This window comes from Aphelocoma coerulescens, chromosome 1A, assembly GCF_041296385.1.
Source record: "Aphelocoma coerulescens isolate FSJ_1873_10779 chromosome 1A, UR_Acoe_1.0, whole genome shotgun sequence".
Taxonomy (NCBI): Eukaryota; Metazoa; Chordata; class Aves; order Passeriformes; family Corvidae; genus Aphelocoma; species Aphelocoma coerulescens.
Genome location: NC_091014.1, coordinates 44,775,922 through 44,796,512, shown reverse-complemented (window position 1 = coordinate 44,796,512; position 20,591 = coordinate 44,775,922). Strand labels below are relative to the sequence as shown.

Below are 20,591 nucleotides of genomic sequence, written 5' to 3'. Positions count from 1 at the left end.
ATTCTGGAAAAAGAAGTATGCAGAAACAAAATATGAATTTTTCATTATAGAAAAGCCAAGCACTTCTCGTTGGCCACCACCTTCCCTATTTCTGTTTTCTTAACTTGTAAAAAGAGAATTAGTCCCCTTTTTCCCCACATAATTTTTCAGATTTCTACTATGTACTATAAAGAAAGCAAAAAATCGGACTCCTTCCTTTCAGGCCATGTGTAGACTGCCTTTAAAAATGTTTATTAAATTAAAGTTGTTACAATCTAGCATTACAGTATTTTATCACAGTGGTCTATTTTCTTAAAGATTCTAAGTAAAATGCAACTGATCTTTTCCACTTATCCTTTCTTTCACACATCTGCTGTGGATGCTGTTTTACTCATACATGTGAAATGATAACCTGATTGTCACAACCATAGGCTACATTGCATTTCTCAGGGGTTAGGAGCAGAAACACACAACTTGAGGTTTATTATTCCATGTGGATTTGGACAGGAGAAAAATCTTTCCTGGGACACAAATATAGTCATAAAGGGAACCATCTGGACTCAGCACACCTGGTTTACCTCACCTGCTCTGAAAGACTGGCATTGATCAGAGAATGTTAGAATTGGTTTGCAATATATATTAAAACAAATCAGTAGGACCAGATGACATTCTTCTAATGAGTCCAAAGAAGCCTAGATATAAAATTTCTGAATTACATGTCTTACAATTACTTTCTCACTCTTATGCCATCTACTGTAAAAGGGAAGGGAGCAATGATAACACGATTTAAAAAGTGAAAAAAAAAAAAGAATGAGACTTCAAATAAATAGGATCACAAACTGAGGAATATGACTTTCAGTCCAGGTCTATTAGTAGAAATTTTATTAAAAATCAAGCAAATAAACATAATATAATTGAGGAGATTTAACCTCTGAAGAGCAAATTTATGCCCCCCAAGTTTGAAAGGTGTGAGCTCCTCCAAGGAGTCTGTAATTGCGTGGAAAGAAGGTTTCCCAAATAATGGTCTTGGATTTTCAAGAACTGTTACAATGTTTTTCAAAGAAACTAAGCTCTCCTGTGGAAAAGTAGTAAGTTGTCTTGTGGATCAGTAATGGGTGGAAAGCAAGTAAAAAATAACAGCAATAAAGGCTCATTTTTCAAAAAGAAAAAGAGAGAGGATTCTTAGGGGAGTCCCATATGGAGCTGTCTCAGGGACCAAGCATATTCTTAAGTAATCCACAAAAGAGACTGAAATATTACACAAAAAATATGCAAATGATACAAAAATAGCCTCAGTGATCAAAATTTAAATTGACCATAGTGTTCTGAAAAAAAAACCCAAACATTTTGTAATATTGAGCAGCAGATTAATAGAATGGAAAATAAAATTCCTTGTCAGTGATTTGCATAATTCATATGGTAAAAACACCCTCAACTAAACATACAAATAGAATTTCTACCACTGAAGAAGGAAATCTGTAAGTCACAGCTTTTAAATTTTCATAGCAGTGTGTAATCAAAAGGAAAATCGAATGCCAGGAATCTGTAGAAAGATAATAGAAAATGAAACAGAAAACTGTTATATAGATGTACAAATTCCTGATGAAAACACCTTTTAACTATCATGCCTTGTTCTGGTCATTCAACCTCAAAAAAGATACAGTAGAATAAGATAAGAAATGATACAAAAGGCAACAGGAAGGGTCAAAGAAATTGGAGAGGCTTCTTTCTACACAAGCAGAACCTAAGCTCACTAAAATTTAGTCTAAAAACCCCGAAAGAAACATATAACAGAAACCTGGCAAAGAAGGTAAACATTGAAAAATTTGTCATTGTTTCTCATAATACCAGAACTGGAGTGAGCTAAATGAAATCATGAATCATCAAGTTAAAAGCAAAGAGTGGAAGTATTTTTTATTTCAAAATAAAAATGTGCATAAGAAAGATTGATGGATGGCTAATAAATGCAGTGATGAATAGGCAGGCTCCGCAAAACTCGTGTCACAGTTTGTATCGTGAGGAAAGTATCACAATGAATTTTCCTGCCTTATCCTCTTTTCTAAAATAGTCACTTTGTTCATTTTTACTGAGAAGGGACAATGGGTTAATTTCTCTATGCCAGCTCTTCTGAAGCTGTCAGTGCCCTCAGTTTATACACAAGAATAGGAAAAATCTCCCCAGCCTGTTATAAACACGGTGAAAGAAAGCTGGTTGAGTTTTCCCCTGGAACCCATGCTACATTCAAGATCCATCCAAACCTGTAAGTTCTCCCCAAGAGGATTTAATGGGAGTAAAAATCACTGTATTAGGAGTCAAGAGCATTTGGCAGTGTGCTCAGTGTCACAGTCTCACCTTATGAGTACCAAATTACAGAATAGGTATACAAATATTAACAGGACCACCTTGGAGAAAGCTGTCGGCCTTTCAAAGGGTAGTGCCAAAAGCTAGCTTAAGATCAACTCTGGTTTTATTGGCAATTTCTTTAACTTCAGAAATTCATTTAGAATGTAACACTATATATAGTTCTATCTAATCTTATTTTTTAAGTAACTATGCTGAATTCAAGTATTTGTTGAAAAGAAAGACTCTTCTCTGCTATTGTAAGGAAGTTGTCATTGTCAAGGGATAGGGGTCAGCTCTAGCCATTAATCCACATTCCAAAATGCTCATTATCAAGAAATAGGAGCTCTGAAGACAGAATTAGGACAGAATTAGGTCTGTAAAAAAATTTGCTAGGAATTTTGCAGATTTGTCTTGCAACACATCATAAATATAAAAGGCATGAGGTAGTATCCTTGAAGATTTGGAGGATTTTACCTTACCTCATCTGATAGGTTTTATACCATTGTCAAAAAATCACACAGGGAATCAAGAAAATCACTGTTCAACAAGACCAAGATACAAGAGAAGGCAGTGATTCAGGAATGATAACTATAGATATTTAATGGTAACAGTAAAAAATGCCATCTCTTCATACAGCATCTGAGTACTGACCTAAATGTTATTGGCAATGCCAGGCACTAATGCACCTGCTAATGCACCTGCACTGCCTCTCCACTAATGAATGACATGAACTGGGAAGGCAGACAGTATGTCTACAGCTGCAGTCTTTACCAGTCAGTCAGAAATATTTCCCACAACTCCTCTGAGCCCTGGAAATGCTGCAGAACAAAATTTCACCCATGGCCGCAAAAGCACTACTGCACTGGAAAACCAGAGAGAAATGGTTTGCGATACTTGTTTGAAAAAGAGAAACGTCTTATTTTTACTACTTTTAGGTATTGCAGTCACACCTAACTTTCAAATTGAGCTTTGCAGACTTAAATGGGGTTATTACTCAGGGCTGACTTTTAGAAATGCTGAACTTCCACATCTGTCAATGGAAGCTGGACACCGGCAAGAACTAGATTTACACTTACCTGCTTAGAGTCATCATTTCAGTTGCTCTGACAAAATCTGGTTCCAGTTAAGCCAACAAGAACCATTTTTGGCTCAGTAGGGCCAGCATTCTTCAGAGACAGAAAAAACCTCCTTTGGTCCCCAGGTAGATTATTTATCAACTACTTTAACTTTTCATTCCCATATTCATTCTCACACGTTTACAGGAAAGCACATAGATTTCCACACATGACCTTTCATGGTGTGGAGAGTCTGTAGTACTCTTCTAGACTATGCTGGTAGATACTCCCCTAGGCATCAAGGGTAGGATTTATCATACCTAACTCTATCTCAGAGTAGTTGTTTATTCTAACCATTTAAGTAAGAAAAAACTTCCAGAATAGTAATAGTTATTGTAATATCCAGAATTGTAATATCCAGAATTGTAATAGTTATATTTAACATTTACATACCAGTCCTCTAAAAGCTGTTTTAAATGTCATTTCATGCAACTGACCATTATCTCTGAGTCACCACTGTAGACCTTGAAAAGAACTTAAAAATAAATTACATACTGCACAATTTTTATAATCAAAATTACCTGCAAGGATGATTTCAGTGAATCAAATCATAGCAGCTTTCTTCCAGGCAAATAAAAAAATCCAAAGCTTTTTGAAGTTGGAAACAGGTATGAAAACTTAAATGGCCAAAAATCTATTGGAAAGGCTCCTTTGAAAATGTTTGGAAACCTCCTAAAAGCGTGTCATAGAAGGCTTACACTAAATCCCCTAGAAGTTCTTCCCATTCTAAGTTTAAATGTCTTCCATGACAAAAGTGAACAATTGATTTTGGGAAGGAAATAGTTTTGTGCATGGATTAACTAAAAGAAATATTGATAAAACACAGATCCATTAAAATCAAGTACAGTCAGGCATCTGTCTTCAAAACTTGAACCCTCAGCTCCCCTTCTTCTTACCCAGTGCACAGGGTGCCCATAGGTATAGTCACGTCAGATCTCAGTGTCAGTGCTCCCCAGATGATTAAGCCCCTGACTGTGGGCATCAACAGAAACATCACAGTCATTACACAGCTGACCACTCAAGCAGCTAAATGTGGAGCATCCTTCTCCATCAGTCCCTAACCCGGTGGTTGTTTCCAAGCACATCCACAGTTCTATGCTCTGCCCAAGGATAGGGGTATTGTAAGCTATCTTTATACCACCTGCCTGAAAAGAGGAAAAATCTGCTCAGTAGCCTATGGGTTTAGCTGTAGTAAAAAGATTTGTGAACCAGTCCTAGACTATGGATAGAGCCTGCTTGTTTATTCCTAGAGGGACTATTAAAGTGAAATGCATGGACAACCCTGAAATCAGTTGCTGGAGGCTTCTGTCTATGAAAGACCTTGTCACATAGCATGTACATTTCTATGGCTTGGGGTTTGAACTTCCCCAAAGAGACATATAGGCACTCTGAGCTGGGGGGGAATAGAGTTAAGAGCAAGGATAAGGCACACTGCTCTCCGTGACCTCTGTGCTAGACAGCAGTCCTGAGCACAACTCTTTCAGTGGTCTAGAAGCAGCCACTGAGCAGTATTTGTCACTAACCTACCTGAAGTGTCTCTGAAGCAAAGGGATCGCTGTGAAGAAGAAGTGCAGAGCATCTCTGACCAGATGGCTGCATGTCCATAAATCTCAGCCATACCCACAAGAGCAGAGCGTGTCTGACACCTCTGGTCACACAGCTGACAGTGGGAAGTATTGATGCTGCCAGTAACACAAGTCTTGAAATACCAGACACGTTCTGCAAAATCCCTGCAATCAGGATTTATGTTAGAAAGAGGATTCTATTAGAAATTTAGGCCTACAGTAGGCCCATTTTTAAAATCTGTATTAACATCTTACATATTTAAAGTCCACCTTGGTCCTACTAAAACACTTCAGTGTTTGGCTCTGGCCTCTTGCTGCTGCGTGTGGATGTGTTGGCTCAGCAGTGTTAACAAGAGTAGAAGGCAATAAAAGTTTGTTTTTGTTTTAAACAGTGTAAGCCAATCTGCCCTAGAACACGCACAGAGAGTTGTTACATTATTTAACAAGGTGCCACTTTTACTTGGTCACTATTTTAATAATAACTACATTATGCTACTAGATGTACCAACTAACATAAGTTTTCTTTCCTCCAACTAAAGATCACACTGTGAGGACTTTCTTTGCCAGAACATGGGATTATTTATATCTAGTAAGAACTTCTATGAACCAGTTGGTGTTGCCAAGCACTTACTCTCTTGCTGCAGATGGTTACATTAGGGCAGAATTACTCTTTTTAAAGTTACTTTTATACTTTAAAATATACATTAACAAGAGAATAGAAATTAGAAATAAACCAAAAATGTAGTTCCAATGTTGTGGTCATCCAATTCAGAAGGGAAATATAAGGGCTTATTCAGATTTGCTGGAATGCTTCCACAACAGAGTTAGAGTGCTCATTTCCTTAAAGGTAAAACCAAACCCATGAAGATTAGTCTTTAAGGGATGAGCATTCTAAAACGGAAAGATCTAAGACCCATGCTAAATGACTAATAGCCTATTCAGCACCTATTCCTCACCCAGATGTATGGAGAAAATTACATTCCTGTTTCAACCAGCAGAGAGAAAAAAAATATTATCATTGACAAATTTGCTCCTCTTGCAAGCGAGAAGCAGCACAGGCATCCAACACATGTGTCTTTACACATTTTTTCCAAACTGGCAAATCTGTTTAGTTGGGAAGGGAGCAGACTGGGTTGAGGAACATCTTGGAGTGCGATGGTAGGAGGATACACTACCGGCATTATAGCACTCAAAAAGCACTCCTCAAGGGGCAGAGGAAACTTGCCTGGCTAAGGAATGCCAGCGTCTGTAGCCAACAGCATGTAGGACAAGCATTATATCCAGCTGCTTTCAATTCCCCAGCTCAAATGAGCAAAACCTCATTCATAACAGAGGCAGCTTGTAGCACGAATCTGGGGTAAGGTGTAACCTCAGACCTCTGCTTCTGCATGCAGTGAGATTTTCACCTCTCTGTTCTTAGGCTAGAGCTCTTCTGAACCATGTGCCATTTTTGTCACACCATAGGCAATGGTAAAACAGGCGTGCATGCTGAATGTAAAACAGAGTAAGTACTTGGGCATGTTTGTGTGATTCCCCCTTTAAGTTGTTGACTGGTTTAGTGTTCTTGCTGCTTCTCTAAGACTAAAAAGAGTTTATGGGAAGTGTAGTTGAATTCATGGAACTTGTCTTGTGACATTGAAAATGTCTTTAATAAAGGGCCTCTTTAACTTCTGTTTTGAATTATGAGAACTGATAGGCATTTCTGAAGGAAAATAACTGGGACTCAAACTGGATGTTAGAAAACACCTGTCCTGGGAGCACAAGGTAACACTGGCAATCACAGAGGTTATAGGATCTCCATCCCTGGAGGCTTGTTGAAAGCCTTTGGGGAGTTCCAAGGTTCAGCTAGGCAAGGCTGATCTGATCTAGTTTTGGCAATAGCCCTTCTGTGATTAGGCTGTTGTGACTTATTTATCTGAAGACTTTAATAACTGAATAGCTAATAAATGTAATATTTGTTTTAAGTATTTTTCAGAGACTCTGAAGCATGACTAAGCCTCACCAATTAAGTGGTTGATGAGGGCTGATTTCTCTGCAAGTGAAAGATTAGCAGCAACTGCTTCCTAATGTTCTTGGCTCTCTCTGGTAAGAGTGCACAGCACACAGAGTACAGCCTGTAGATGCTATCAAAATGAGTTTAGAAAAATAAAAAATATCTTGTCTCCCTTTGCATTGCTTTGAGTCTGTTAGTAATTGTATCCTTTCTTTGACTGCTTTTTGTAGCTTCTCCATTTTAACTGATATTTTGCATGCAATACCATATTTCCAATTTGAATCCTTGGTCATCTCTACTTGTCCACTGGTACCACATTCAACCTGCTTACATTCACCCTTACCTACACTACACTATCCATACTTATGTTTTATTTCCTCCCTTTGTCTTAAATGCTCTTCACTATCCCAGAGGCACACCTTTCCTTCCTGCTGCTCCTATCATTTGACAATAATCAAGAATGTTCATTATTTGTTTTATGCTTCTGTTTTCTTTAGTAGTACATATTAATTTAATCCCTGTTTTGGTTTGGGTTTTTTTCTCTCATTATATAGTTCTTCAAGAGAGGAGTTATTTTGAAACCAATGCACTTTATTTTTTTCTATTTGTGACTCGGGATTAGCACAGTAGAGCCTGTCAGGACAGAAATAACCCTTAGATTGCTCCTTCTTTGTCTGCTATTCTCACTGAAGCATATGCCATTGTCAACTAGTACTTAGAACTTTTCCCCATACTCATGTTCCTATATCATCTCCCCTAAAATATCTTCAGCTAAATCTGATCATGACTTTTATGTTTGCCTTAACTGCTAATTAGTCCATTATGTGTAGACCTAAATATTGTATTAAATATAAAATCTATACTATTTGGATATTTTACTTTAATGTGATATGTTGGATATAAATGAAACTGTTTCAGATTTTAAGCATTTTGGCAAACACATTGTATTGCTATGTTTTAGTCAAATGTGGCTCACACTTGTGATACTCTGCAAATTTTTAAAAATCATTTCAGCTTTGGTAGGACTTATTCTTCAATCTCATCTATTCCTGGATTTGAAGGGAGAGAAGCATACTGTACACTTAGACTGCCAGGGTGCCATGCTTGACAAACATAAGCTTTTAACAAAATCCACCTCAGTTTAAGCAGCATTCGTAAACCTGCCAACTGTTTACTTGAATCAAAACCAAATTGTTCAACCAGTCTTCTTTTAGCCAGAAACTACTAGCTTTGTAAAGACCACCATGGCACTGAAAATTGTAAACTCTCTGATCAGCTGTCAGATGCCAGCTGCCAGCTTATTACATGCTAGAAGATAACTAGAAATTCTATATCTAGTTTAAGGCAGTTTCATGCCTTTAGAATGCTGGGTAGCTCCAGCAGGGGTTTCTTCCTGTAAACTCACCTCCTCCAGAGGAGGCATTTTCTTCATGGGTTCTTCAGGGACTTCACAGGTATACAGTCAATAGTCTTGAACTGTAGAAAGCATTTATTTTATATGTCAAATCAGTTTCATCTAGATGCAGTTTCTTTGCTGCTAGAATCAGCTATTCACTGACTAATAATTCCATTTTCTTAATAAAGAGCTATTTGAACCTTGGCTTATAACACTGTGCTTTAATGCTTCTTCAAGGAGAAGGTTTTCCCTTGAACAAAGATAAAGCTTAAGTCACAGTATAGTGTCAGGAAAGCATACCCATCTTTTCCCATTATCCTTTCACAATGCAAATCAAGGAACCCAAATGATTTCTGCATCCTTCTTAAACTCTAAATGGAAAAATGTATTCAGAGACAGATGGAATTCTCTATCCACATGGACTTTTTGTCTCAGCTGCAAGCTGTTCAAGCCACTTTCCAGTAAGACCATTAGACCTCTCAGCTGGCACAGCTTTTACTTATCTTGTACATTCTCTAGTCCTGTTCCAGTGTCTCTGGTCTATTATTTAATTTGGCAGACAAACACACTCAACTGTCCGAAATATATTTTCTGGCCTCCTGCATTTTATTAGCTGCCAAAATGTCAGCAAAGGAAGTAAGAAGGACTTTTTGTATTAATGTATCTTATTCATTAATCCACTGGGGAAAGTTTTCTTGTTTCTTTCTTAAAGAGTGAATTGTGACTCATTGACATATTCTGTGTCCTAATATAACACCCACTTCTTGTTTCAAAAAGCTGACCTAAGAGATTGTGACATACTGCTCTATAGCACCTTTAGGAAGTGGCAGTTCCCAGGAAACAGGAGGAATTTCTGGAACACAGAAGGAAGGGCTTTATCAACAACTCCCAGAATGCCATATTACAGTATTCTTGTAATCTTAGTTGAGCTAAGAGATCTGACTACATATTATTTTGCAGTTGTACAATGGCCAAATATCTCCTTCTGTGTTTCCCACCAGGCTTCCATGTAAAGTTGATCTAATATGACAGTATCTCAGTAAAGGGAAGAGTTTAGCTGAAAACATTTCACTGAAAAGCATTCTTAAAAAATACCTTTTCTGTCAGCCCAAATGATGAGCAGTACTAAACTTTTCACCAGAACTTCTTTTTTGTTGTATGAATATAAGAAAGTACATAATGTAAATAGTGATTTTCTTCAGAAAATATAAAGGATTTTAAATGCTATACTCACAGCTTTTTTCTCACTCCTTATGGAGCTACAAAATAACAACAGGTTACATTAACAGCAATGTACAATAACAACAGCATACATTAATTCATGCATGACATTTGGCACCTGTGGAGATACTTCCTAGAGAAGAATAGATATATATTGTCTTGAATTTTTAACATTCAGGTTTATTTAAAAAAAAAAAACCAAAACATTTAGGCAGACTGTTTCATCTACAATGCTTATTCAATTGCTTCTGCTTGCATACAGCTGACTTTTCTGGAAAACGAAGGAACTAAAAACACATCCATTTAAATACTGTAGACTGTTATTCCAGCTGAGCTAGAAGTCTCGATCAACTTTTATCAGTATGTTGGCCTGAATATGGAAACATATATTTATGAGACAAACATCTTTTGACTCTGAACTGTGGGTTGCCACTACCCAGCATTTTGCTCCATATGTATTTTAATATAAGACAGGAGAAGAAAGTATTGTGACATCTGGTAAAATCAAAACACTAGTGAATCGCACTTAAGAAGAGAGGCTCAGTGCTTCTACCAAGGCAATATCAAAATCTGTTGAGTTATTTCTAGGGGTAATAGTAAGAGTACTCACATTGTGATAGAAAAGAATGTCTCACATGGCTTTTTGAAAGAAATAAATTATGATCAACAAAGCAGCAAAAATAACACATTGATTTTCAAAAGTTGGCTAATGCTAACTTCTTAACTACCTGCCATCCTTGTTCCAAACCATAATTAGAAAGTCTTATCAGAAGCTCTGTAAATTAGCACTGAAACTAATTTGGTCACATGGCTTATAATGCCTAGCGACTGGTTTAGACTGGTAAGGTAGGCTGGCAGCCAGCAATGTGTCCTCACTATGTTGTTGCACTGCAAGCTCCATTCTTCCCACTCTCACACATGAAGATGAAATCAATTTTCACTGGTTTAATTGCCATTTAATCATGAAGATTTTTCCCTACAAACTCATTTGCCACTAGATGCCACTAAAGGTCAAACAGGCTGCACAGAAGGCTGGGCATTGACAGCATTGTACTGATAGCCTCTTGCCTTGATGTCCAGAAGATGCACATCTTTTGGGGGAGAGGCAAGAAGTCACACTTCTATTGTACATGGCTATGAAGTAGATGGAGCTGGCCACATATGTTTAATCATAAATGTTACAATGTCTGGAGATGATTTAGGGATTTACTGAATCCTAAGCTGTAGAAAAATGAATTAACTCAAACATATCAGGAATTCCTGTGGGTTCACAGCTTCTGAAGGAAATTGTGCCACTGAGATGGAAAGAAGTATAAGAAAGGTGTAAATGAGACAGCAGCTAACCCCTCTGAAGCTTGTTTTAAACCATAAAGGAGTAAAAATATATGTAAAAGATGGTTATGTAAAAATTCTCAGCATAATAGAGTCAAGGGCAGTTAAAAGGAAATTCTATAAAGTCCTGGTATAGGTCCATACTGCTGCTGAGAAAAAAATCTCGTCTCTGCTGGTTTTGAGGTGAGAGAGAGTTGACAGGAGGGGAGAATGCAGCATACTCAGTATGTCGGGTTTTCTCTGTCCCCCAGAGCTCCTTCTTCCTCATTCTGTTTTATGGGGAACCATTTACACTGTCTTCAAATCGCATTGCACCTACCTGTCCTAATAGCCATGCAGAGAGTGATATCAAACTGCATTGTCCAAGATGTGATGTTCTTCAGAAACACATGGTTTGGTGTTTCTAATACTGTTAACACACCAATAAGAGCTTTGGCTGGGTATGGGCATCTTGTTGCTTCCCAAAGAAGGTTAGAGATGCCCCCAATGAAAGGAATCTGTGGCCAGCAATTTTTAGTGTGTGCCAGGCCTTCAGTTTTCTTTAACCTACGCATGGGGTACTCCTCTCAGAAATGTTTTATTGCTGGAATTTTGGGTTTAGGACATTGCTTCTATAGTCTAATGTAACTCAAAGCTAAGACAAGTAATGCTAATACCATCACTAATATTTTGTATGTTCAAACTTGTAAATAATTTGGGGAAAGTTATATGAAAATGCAATAGACAGAGAGTGGCAGTCTGAAAAATGTTTATCAAATTTTTAATTGTACCAACAGTTTGAGCAAACCTGTCCCCTCTGAATTTTTTTCAACTAAGCTGGCTTTTTAAGATATATTTTTCATGAAGCATAAAACTCCGTGTTTGTTAATGGTTCTATGCATGGAGACTGAAGAATGACAAAGCATCGTTTGGTATTAGCTACTACTCTACTGATTGGCTTACATTTCACCAGAAAAGACCACCATAAAAAAAATACTGTGATTTGTGTCTGTTGTCATGACTTATGGTGGTTGGCCTTGGCAAATAATTTAAATATGGCGTAAATAAGCAAATTCATTTTAGCAATGTGGAAGGAAAGTTCTATAGGGACATACTTTGTTATTTGTTATCAGAGACAAATATGCAGGTTATTTCTTCAATTTCACCCATAAGAGTGCTAAAATGTGTCCTACAAAAAAATGTTTAGGACATGTTTGCCTAAGTCTCTGTACAAGTCAAAAGAGCAACCAATCAAGTAGAACTCTATCTGTAGTTTAAAGCAGAGATGAGTAAAATTTTCTTTTATAGGTTAGCACAATGTCCAGTACTACGGAAATCCACTGCACTCATGTAAACTTCCTGTGTGCAAGCTGATTCCTGCAGACCTTTCTGCCTCCCTGCCCTTTAAGTGATGAAACTCTGCCCTTGAATCTTGGTCAGGGAAAACACAGAAAGACCAGTGGTTGTGACTTAAATGAGAAGAAGGGAATAGAACTCTCATGGACGCATCCAAATCATCACTTACATGACAGCACATGTAGAAAGAAGGAGAGGAAACGAGTGCCAAAGACATCCAAATAACGGCATTATTCACACAGGCCAAAGAGGAGGAAAGATTCGGCACATCCAGGACTAGAAAGTGAACTATGGCAGGGAATGTCTGCTAGGAACAAGTGTGTCGATGAGAAGCTGCCTTCCTTGCTGCTATGTAAAAGTAAGAGATATTGGTAATCTGGAAGTGAACTGTATTTGCTGAAAAATCATTTCACTCAGCAGTGTTGGCCAGTGGGGAACTGGGAAGGGAAATGCTTTGGGAAAATAAAACTAAAAACTGTAAAGTAACCAAGATCTAACGCCTTTGATTAATGATTTATTTATTTATTCCTTTAGTGTTGTTTCCTTTACTGTTTTTAAGATTTTGCTTTCATATTTGGGAAAGTTTGGAAAGTACAGAAACCTCTCAAAAATAATTTTAATTTGGGAAAAAATAAGAAAATAAAAGATTTTTAGCTTCTGTCCAAGTGGGACTGAAGATGCAGTGTCTGTATTTACAGATCAATCTTTCATTACAGCTCTTTGAAGGACATTTTATGGAATAAGGACACAGGACATTTTATGGAATAAGAATTATTTGGAGCTTTTATGGCATTTGCCCTTGTTTTGTGTAGCAGAGATATCAAGATTACACCTGTTGTTTGTGTCATTCAACAAATTACTTGGCTTTGGCAAAAAGAAGAGTAATCACAGCTAAACAAATTTCATATTCAGCACCTAAAAGACACATTTTTATCCTATTTAGGGGGAAAAAGTGTAAACACTATGTTGCTTCTCATCATGGTTGTCCTGTTAGGAGACATTGGCACAGCAATCCACATCTGAGAAATGGCTTCTGGCATGTCTGACCAGTTTCACTAACCCCGCCTGCAAAACCTGTCAGGGTGGATCCAAACACTCTCTTCTGTCTGCCACTTTCAGTGTGCACTGCAGCCATGTGTGGTCTTCAGCTGAAGAACTTGGGGTGTTTTGTGCCTTTTCAATCACTGCTCCAATTGCCACCACTCAGTCAACTAAAATTGGCTCAAGGAAGGTCACCTTAAGGAACTGCAAGACCAGCAACTTGCCATAGACTTTCAGCATTAGATCAGGCAAATAAGGGTTCTCAAACAACCTCTGAATTATACAAATGTTTTTCACGCTGATCTTTTCAAACACAGAGAAATGCACTTCCTCTGTGTAAAACAGTATCAATGAGATGTCAATATCTGTTGCTACATTAAGGGACCATGTTGTTTTTTACCTTCCCAGTGTCATAAGGTCATACCTTAATTGTAGAGAGTTTGGTAGATACCTGTTTTTAGATGCATGTCTATAATTGCATGTATGACAAGTATAAGCAAAACAGAACCTAAGGTGGCACTGCCTTCAAAGCACCTCAACAATTGTCTCAGGTTAGCAGAGGTAAAAGATGCAATAGAAAAATATAAAGGAAAAGGCTATTTTACATCTCTGGAAAGAAAAACACTTCTTCCTCACACATACATTTTAGATTCTGTGATTATAGAAGTCATTAGTTCATATTGTTTAAAAGTTGTCTTAACTTCAACTCCCATAAAAAGTCCAGAAGTGTGCAATTGGAATGAACTGCAATCAAAAGAATAAGAAACTATACAGAAGGATCAAGGGATTTATGTTCTTTTTGCTTATAAAAGAGATGACTGGGTTGTGGAAGGAAAGATGGGCCAATGGTCTTCATATATTTTATGTGTAACTGTCAAAGAAAAAGAATATAAACTGCACTCTTTGTTCTCTGAGAGAAGAACTAGAAGGAATAAGCAAAAACTGTAGCAAAGAAGCTCTATATTAGACATTATAAAAGAGATGTATAACTGTCTGGCGGTTATTTATTAGAACAGTTTACCCTGGGACCATGAAACTACTATGACTGCTAGGTCTCAGGAAGCAGCAAGATGGTCATCTTTCAGGGGTGGTTCAGAAACAGCTGTTCTTGTCTTCATCTTTGACTTGCAATGTCGTGTCTGGCCTTACTTTCTGAAATTCCAGAACTGGCCCAGTCAGAAGCTTCAGAAGCTGGCAGAGCCTATGCTGTTAGAAGCTGGCATTGTGTGCCTGCCAGCACAGAGTCTCCTATGTAGGAAAGCCGCCATAAAGTATATCTGGCAAGTACTGCTGCCTCAATATATCTGTCAGCTTCCATATATACTATGGCAAGGATTTAATAATTAATTCATTTGAAGAAGTGTTGCACAAGAGGCAGAGAGAGAGAAAAAAACTCCAAGAGGACAGGCAAAGGTCTTTATGAAAATGTGGAATCCTTTTCATATTATTTCAGATTGGGAAAATTCTGATAGCTGATTCTCTGAAGTGCTCTGGCAGGGGAACGGATTAGGATCTTCCTTGTCTGTCTGGGTGTAGAAAAGTTCCAAATGTTCACTGTCATATCAGTAAATCTAGTAGTAGAAAGGGTCAATATGGGGCAGACACTGGCAGTTTTTCCTGTCCAGCAGCCTCTTTAGTAGTAGGGAAGAAGTTGAGTGAACTTTAGCTAGAGGCTGAATTAGGGACATAATATCAGCAGGACTGGTTATCCCCTCCACATCTTGCACATCTTGGACAGCCTGCTCTGATTCCAATATTCCAACAGACACACTTCCACCATTTCAAAGGAGCTTTTTCTTTTAGTTCTGCTATTGGGTGTGTAACTTAGTGTTGGTGGACAATTGCCTTGACACTTGAGTATCACTCTCATACCTTCATATATACAGTACTGGAAACTGAGGTTTGCTCTCATGCATATTCAACTGATTAACTGTGTTTCTACTCAGTTATCTATTTGTAAACAACTAACACTGACAAAATAAAACATTAATTTAGTATTTAAATTTTTGCCCCGGCCTGATCACCATCTTCCATTTCACGCCAACGAAATGGAAACAGAAGTATCTCTGTCAGCAAAAGCTGTAGGGGTGACAGCACCACTGCTTCCCAGAGGGGAGAAGATTCAGCCTCTGCTGTTAGAGATATTTGGGAAAACATCTGACCAAGGTGTCTCTGGACTCCTCCTTTCTCTATCTTGTTGTGTAAAAGGCTTGTCTGAATCATAATCTTCAACTCAAAGTGCTCTTTAAACACCATTAAAAAAAAACATTACAAAGTCCTCTATAATACACATACAATCAGTCTGTACTGCTTATATGTGCTTTCATGTGTATTTAGTGTATTTGGTCTAAACTGGGAAATAGAGTTTTTTATGGATATAGGTATTAATTTATATATGTGTTTGTGTACTAATTTATATACATACATGACATAAAACAAAATTTCCTAGTCATTATTGGTATGAAACTGTCCATATAACTAACTATACGTGTACCTATGCATATATAAGGTCTATATGTATGTATACACAAACGTGTAATGAAGTATTGCAGCTGAACACACTTTGTCTTTCAGATTACTGTTATTTACAAATATTGTTCAATGGATCCAGCCTCAGAAAGAGCTTCACATACTTTCATGAGACTTTTTGGACTGCTCACTGCAATATACTTTCTGGCTTTTCAAAACATTAAGGTCTATACAAGGGTCCATTCTGCTTTTCTGTCCCCTCTGGGGTCTTCTTCAATGCCCCAAAAATAAGTTTTACCTTCAGTTTAAATATTTGATCATATTTCTCTTTTGTCCATCATACCAGACTGTTAGAGGGACAGGGCAGCCAGATCATATTTTGTCCAAGTACCTTTTACATTGAAGATCTCACTTCTAGGACAACCAATAATCACTGTACATTTAGGTCAGTATCTTCTTATCATTTCAACCAAAAGGAAAACTTATAGAATCCTTTTTGAATAGATTTCATATTGGGTTGAAAGAAATAGTTCAGAAATACTGAAGCCAACTGTTCCTGACATTTCCAGCACATTTCTTTTTCAGCCACTTGTGATGAAATGAAACAAAAAAAGCACAAAATAAAGTATGGGAAGAAAGGAGGACTAATGCTTTTGAGCAATAGCTCACTGCTTCGAATAGAGGGGGTGGGAGACAAGTATTCAATTCACTTTTTCTTCAAATCCCACCTTTCAGTACCTGATAGGACTACACTATGGGTTGTTCCAGAGGAAAACGTTCTTGAGCTCTTCTATTCGTGCTATTCCTGTGTGTACAAAATGCTAAAGTATTCATGGAGAAACATACTGGCACCTCTCACCACCCCACTGTGGGAGCACGAGATGTGATGTCTCTCAGCAGCTGAGACAGAGAGGACACATACAGACACACAAGAAAGAGAGCAAGAGGTAACACACAGGGCCCTAGGCCCTGGTGAAGGGGTACCCATACACATCTGTGGGTCTGCCTGTACACTGCAATGTCTGCTTCCTGCACACCAGAGCTTGGAGCAGGGCAAGAGGCAGTGCTGATGTACTCCCAGAGCTGATCAACAGTTTTTCTGTTTATCCATGCTCTTTAAGTGGATGATACCATACTTTTTCTCCACCTTCCACACATGCCTTTGCCACCAGTGGTTGTCTGCAAAACTTCTGAGATCTTTCTAGGGCAGCTCCTGGCATTGTCTTCCAGAAAGGAGCATGGTATCTGCAGGCCAGCAGAGCTCAGAGTGAATCCTAACTGCTTACAAGTGCGGTATCAGCAGCCAAGGTGATTTTTGTCTGCCAAATTTAAACACCTGTGATTTAAAAATACCTTTCTGAGCTGTTCATTCTATGTTTATGTCAAAAAGACATAAATTGGCATACATAGAGCACAGTTCACCTTATTTATTTCATGCTTGAGTATGTCTAAAATAATAAGATTAATCCAGTCTATCTAAAGTTATTTCTCCTGTTGACTGTAAAGGGAATTCAGGTGCCTAGTGCAGTACACAAATTTTCTTTATACACAGCTGGAGAAATTACTTGTTTCTCACTCCAAATCCAGACTAGTCTGTGAGGTTCTAGCAGCCCTGATAATAATGACCACCTACCATTTAGAGGACACTCACTTAGACTCTCTCTCTCCTAACCACCAGGCTCTGAACAGTGGACACTGAAAGGCTGAGGAAAAAGCTCAGATTTTCATGTTAGCATGGTTACCTCTTGCACTGTGATTCAAATTCTGGAGGGCTTGTTTGCAGCTGCTGTACTTAACCAGCTACATGGTCCCAAACAATGTTGGTTTTATTGAGACAGATCAGGGAAGATAGTGGATGATTTTTCAAACTTAATTCTCTCCTGACACTGGTGTTAACATGAAACCTGATATGATCTGCTCATAAAGCACTTCTTTGGGATGTAGATGTTATGTTCAAGAACTCACCCTTTACTGTGAGCCTAATACTGTAAAATGCCTTAAATGTAGTGCAGGGTAGGTTAAAGCCCAGATAGGTGTGGGTAAAGAGAGGGAATGTTTACTGATCCGCAACTTTGACCAGCCTTGGCTCCACTACTCACCCTGTAGCTATACATATTCTGCAAAGTGAATGGGGCACACCTCAGGGTAACACCTACAGTTCAATGATTTACCTGAGAAAACAAGTGAGTATGGGTTCAAAGCAGAGGGAGTCATAGCACTGTGTGAGAGGCCAATCCAGAGAATGAGAAAGAGCTGAAGTACTAAGGGCACGTGCAGAAAGAAAAAAAAATTAAATAATTTTTATAAAGGGTAGAAACTATCACAATATTTTGTATTTAAATGATCTTGTTGAAGGTTCCCAGTGAATTTTATTTTATCTACAGACAATCTGGGTTTTCTTCTTTTTTTCTAAATTGATTCTTTATAGGATTTATGTGGGTTTTCTCTTGTTTCCATGGTATTTATTATCCAGCCATTTGCTTTCTATTCTGGGTTGAACACAGAATGAAAAGCTTGAGTTGCTGGGAGTAGACTACTACTTGCTGTAAATCAGGACAGTAGTATCAACTTCAATGAAGTCACTGTTTATTTATATCATCTGACCTTTGAAATTTTATGATGTAGAACATTATGAAGAAACCTTGGAAAGGAAGTCCATTTGTTTGTTAGGCATCATTGTGTTTGTTTGTATTGACTTTCAGAACAAATGGATAGTATAAGGCAGTAAATGCACTACCAGAATTCAGAATGTAATGCATTCATAATGCATTAAAAAAGAGAAGGCAAAATAAGGACAAGCTGGACAGCTCCAGGCTCACTGAACAAATGGTAAATGCAAGAACTTGATGATGTTTTTGTTTTCACAGAATTTAAAGACATTTTCAGCATTTTCCTCTCTTTTCAAGGGAAGGTGTAGGTCCTGCAGCTTAGGTGCTACAACACTTATCACCAGCAGTGTCTTGCATCTTCCTTGATGCCTACAACCTGTGAATTCCTGAATTCAGGGATGTGCACTGCCACAGACTAAATCAATGCGGATCTTTTTGTTTGTTTGTTTTTTTAAACCTCCTCCCTCAAAAACTACTGTCTGAGTAATCTCTGCTCTGAGACATGCTCAAATGGACAACTTACCCATCAGTGTGCTTATTTACCACTATGTGAACTGCTTGCCATTTGTGTTATAATGTCCCTATAGCAACAGCAGCACTTGCTTACTTTGGAAAGTCATTTTAGGAAAGTATTGAATTTATTTTTAGCTTCTTTTAGTGAAATCTAGCAGCTGGAAATGAAGTGAGCCAGCACCATGTTACTAGCCAGAGCTGTGCAGAGGAAAGAACTACTGGTTTTAATCATATTATTTTCATTATTATTTAATTATTTCTTTACTCTGCAAAATACCTGACTCCTTTCTCTGTCCTTTCTCTATCAACATATATTTTGTCAAAGGGCTGGCTAAAATTGCAATTGGAATTTAAGATATGGTGACACCACCATCATAATTGTTTTTATTGTTATGTTTATTATTAACCTTAATTCCAAAAGACTTGATCATAATGACAGTTCAAAATCATAATTGATATTGTGAGAAGAACAATTAAATGAGAAAAAGTGTAAGGAAAATTGTCTTGTTAAAACAAATAAAAATTTCTTCAACTTGGGTCTATGTCACAGATTTGTATGTTTAGGATCAGCAATAACGAAGAAACAAAAATCGGTTCACATGTCACTTTTCCCTCTTCAATGTATATTGTGATAAAGGGAGAAGTAATTATGAAAATCAACCATAAACTTTGCATGCCATCAAAATCAGCAGGCATTAAACTCAGAAGCTCATTCTTTTTTCCTGGTAAAAGAAGAGTCCCCACTCAGTCTTGCCATAATCTGAGAATACCATTTATAAAATTATAAGATTGAAAATCACATTTTCTAGTTATTTCTCTCTCCTGATACCTGTATTAAGTATCTTATCACACATGTTTATGATTTACTGCTCTCTCCCATGTGTTGTGACTGTATATGATCCAACCTGCTTCACAGGGAAGCTTGGAAATGATACATAAATTAAACTTGTAAGAGAAATTAATGTGCCTGCTTATCTGTCTTCACAGGCAAAAGGGCAGATACTGAACAAAAACTGTGAGACACTGTGGCAGGTCATGTTGTAGTGCTCCAAAGTTAAGAGCACACTCTGAGTTGCCGAATTCATAATGCCAAGGTAAGAGCTGAAGATGCTGTGCAGCAATCAGACAGAGGTTAGGCTCCTGCATCACATATCACAAGCAATCTAAACCCTGAGACGCTTTTACCAGACCACAAGAAGTAATAAGGAGGAGAATGCATCTGAAATCCTTTTCCATAGATGAAAATAAAAAACCTCATGTGGCAGCAAGTTCTAAAAGTTTGATACCTGCTGTGTAAAGTACTTTCTTCTAGCTATTTTAAGCTCACCTCCTCCTACTGCCACTGAATGCTCTCTTGTTCCAGTATTGTGAGATTTGGTAAATATCAGTTCTGCCTTCACCTTACCCACTGCCTTCAGGAATTTTAAACCTCAGTCTGTCATCCCTCAGACTTCTCTACTCAGAAAGAGGTCCCAGCCCTTTAGACTCAGAAGATGGCAGTACCACCTCCCATCATCATGCCTTGTCAGTGGCCTTTAGTTTCCAGGTCCTCACCTGGATCTCTCAGTCTTGATTTTTTTGACCCTTCAAAGGACTAACTTCAAGAGGAAAGCCCCCATAAACTGTTGGTTACAGTACTGTTTTGGAAATAGCAGACTAGGTGTAGTTCCTAGGAGCCTC

At 37.9% G+C, this 20,591-nt stretch overlaps 2 long non-coding RNA genes across 2 annotated transcripts in view; one reads left to right on the top strand and one right to left on the bottom strand.

Moving 5' to 3' along the window:
• LOC138104672 (uncharacterized) overlaps positions 1 to 20,591 on the bottom strand; it is a 48,604-nt gene that overhangs the window by 9,613 nt on the left and 18,400 nt on the right. The gene's annotated exons all lie outside the window — the stretch shown is intronic.
• Positions 6,327 to 12,899, top strand: LOC138104671 (uncharacterized). The gene is made up of 3 exons (XR_011148211.1): positions 6,327 to 6,506; positions 6,968 to 7,087; positions 12,232 to 12,899. It is a non-coding gene; the product is annotated as an uncharacterized lncRNA (long non-coding RNA).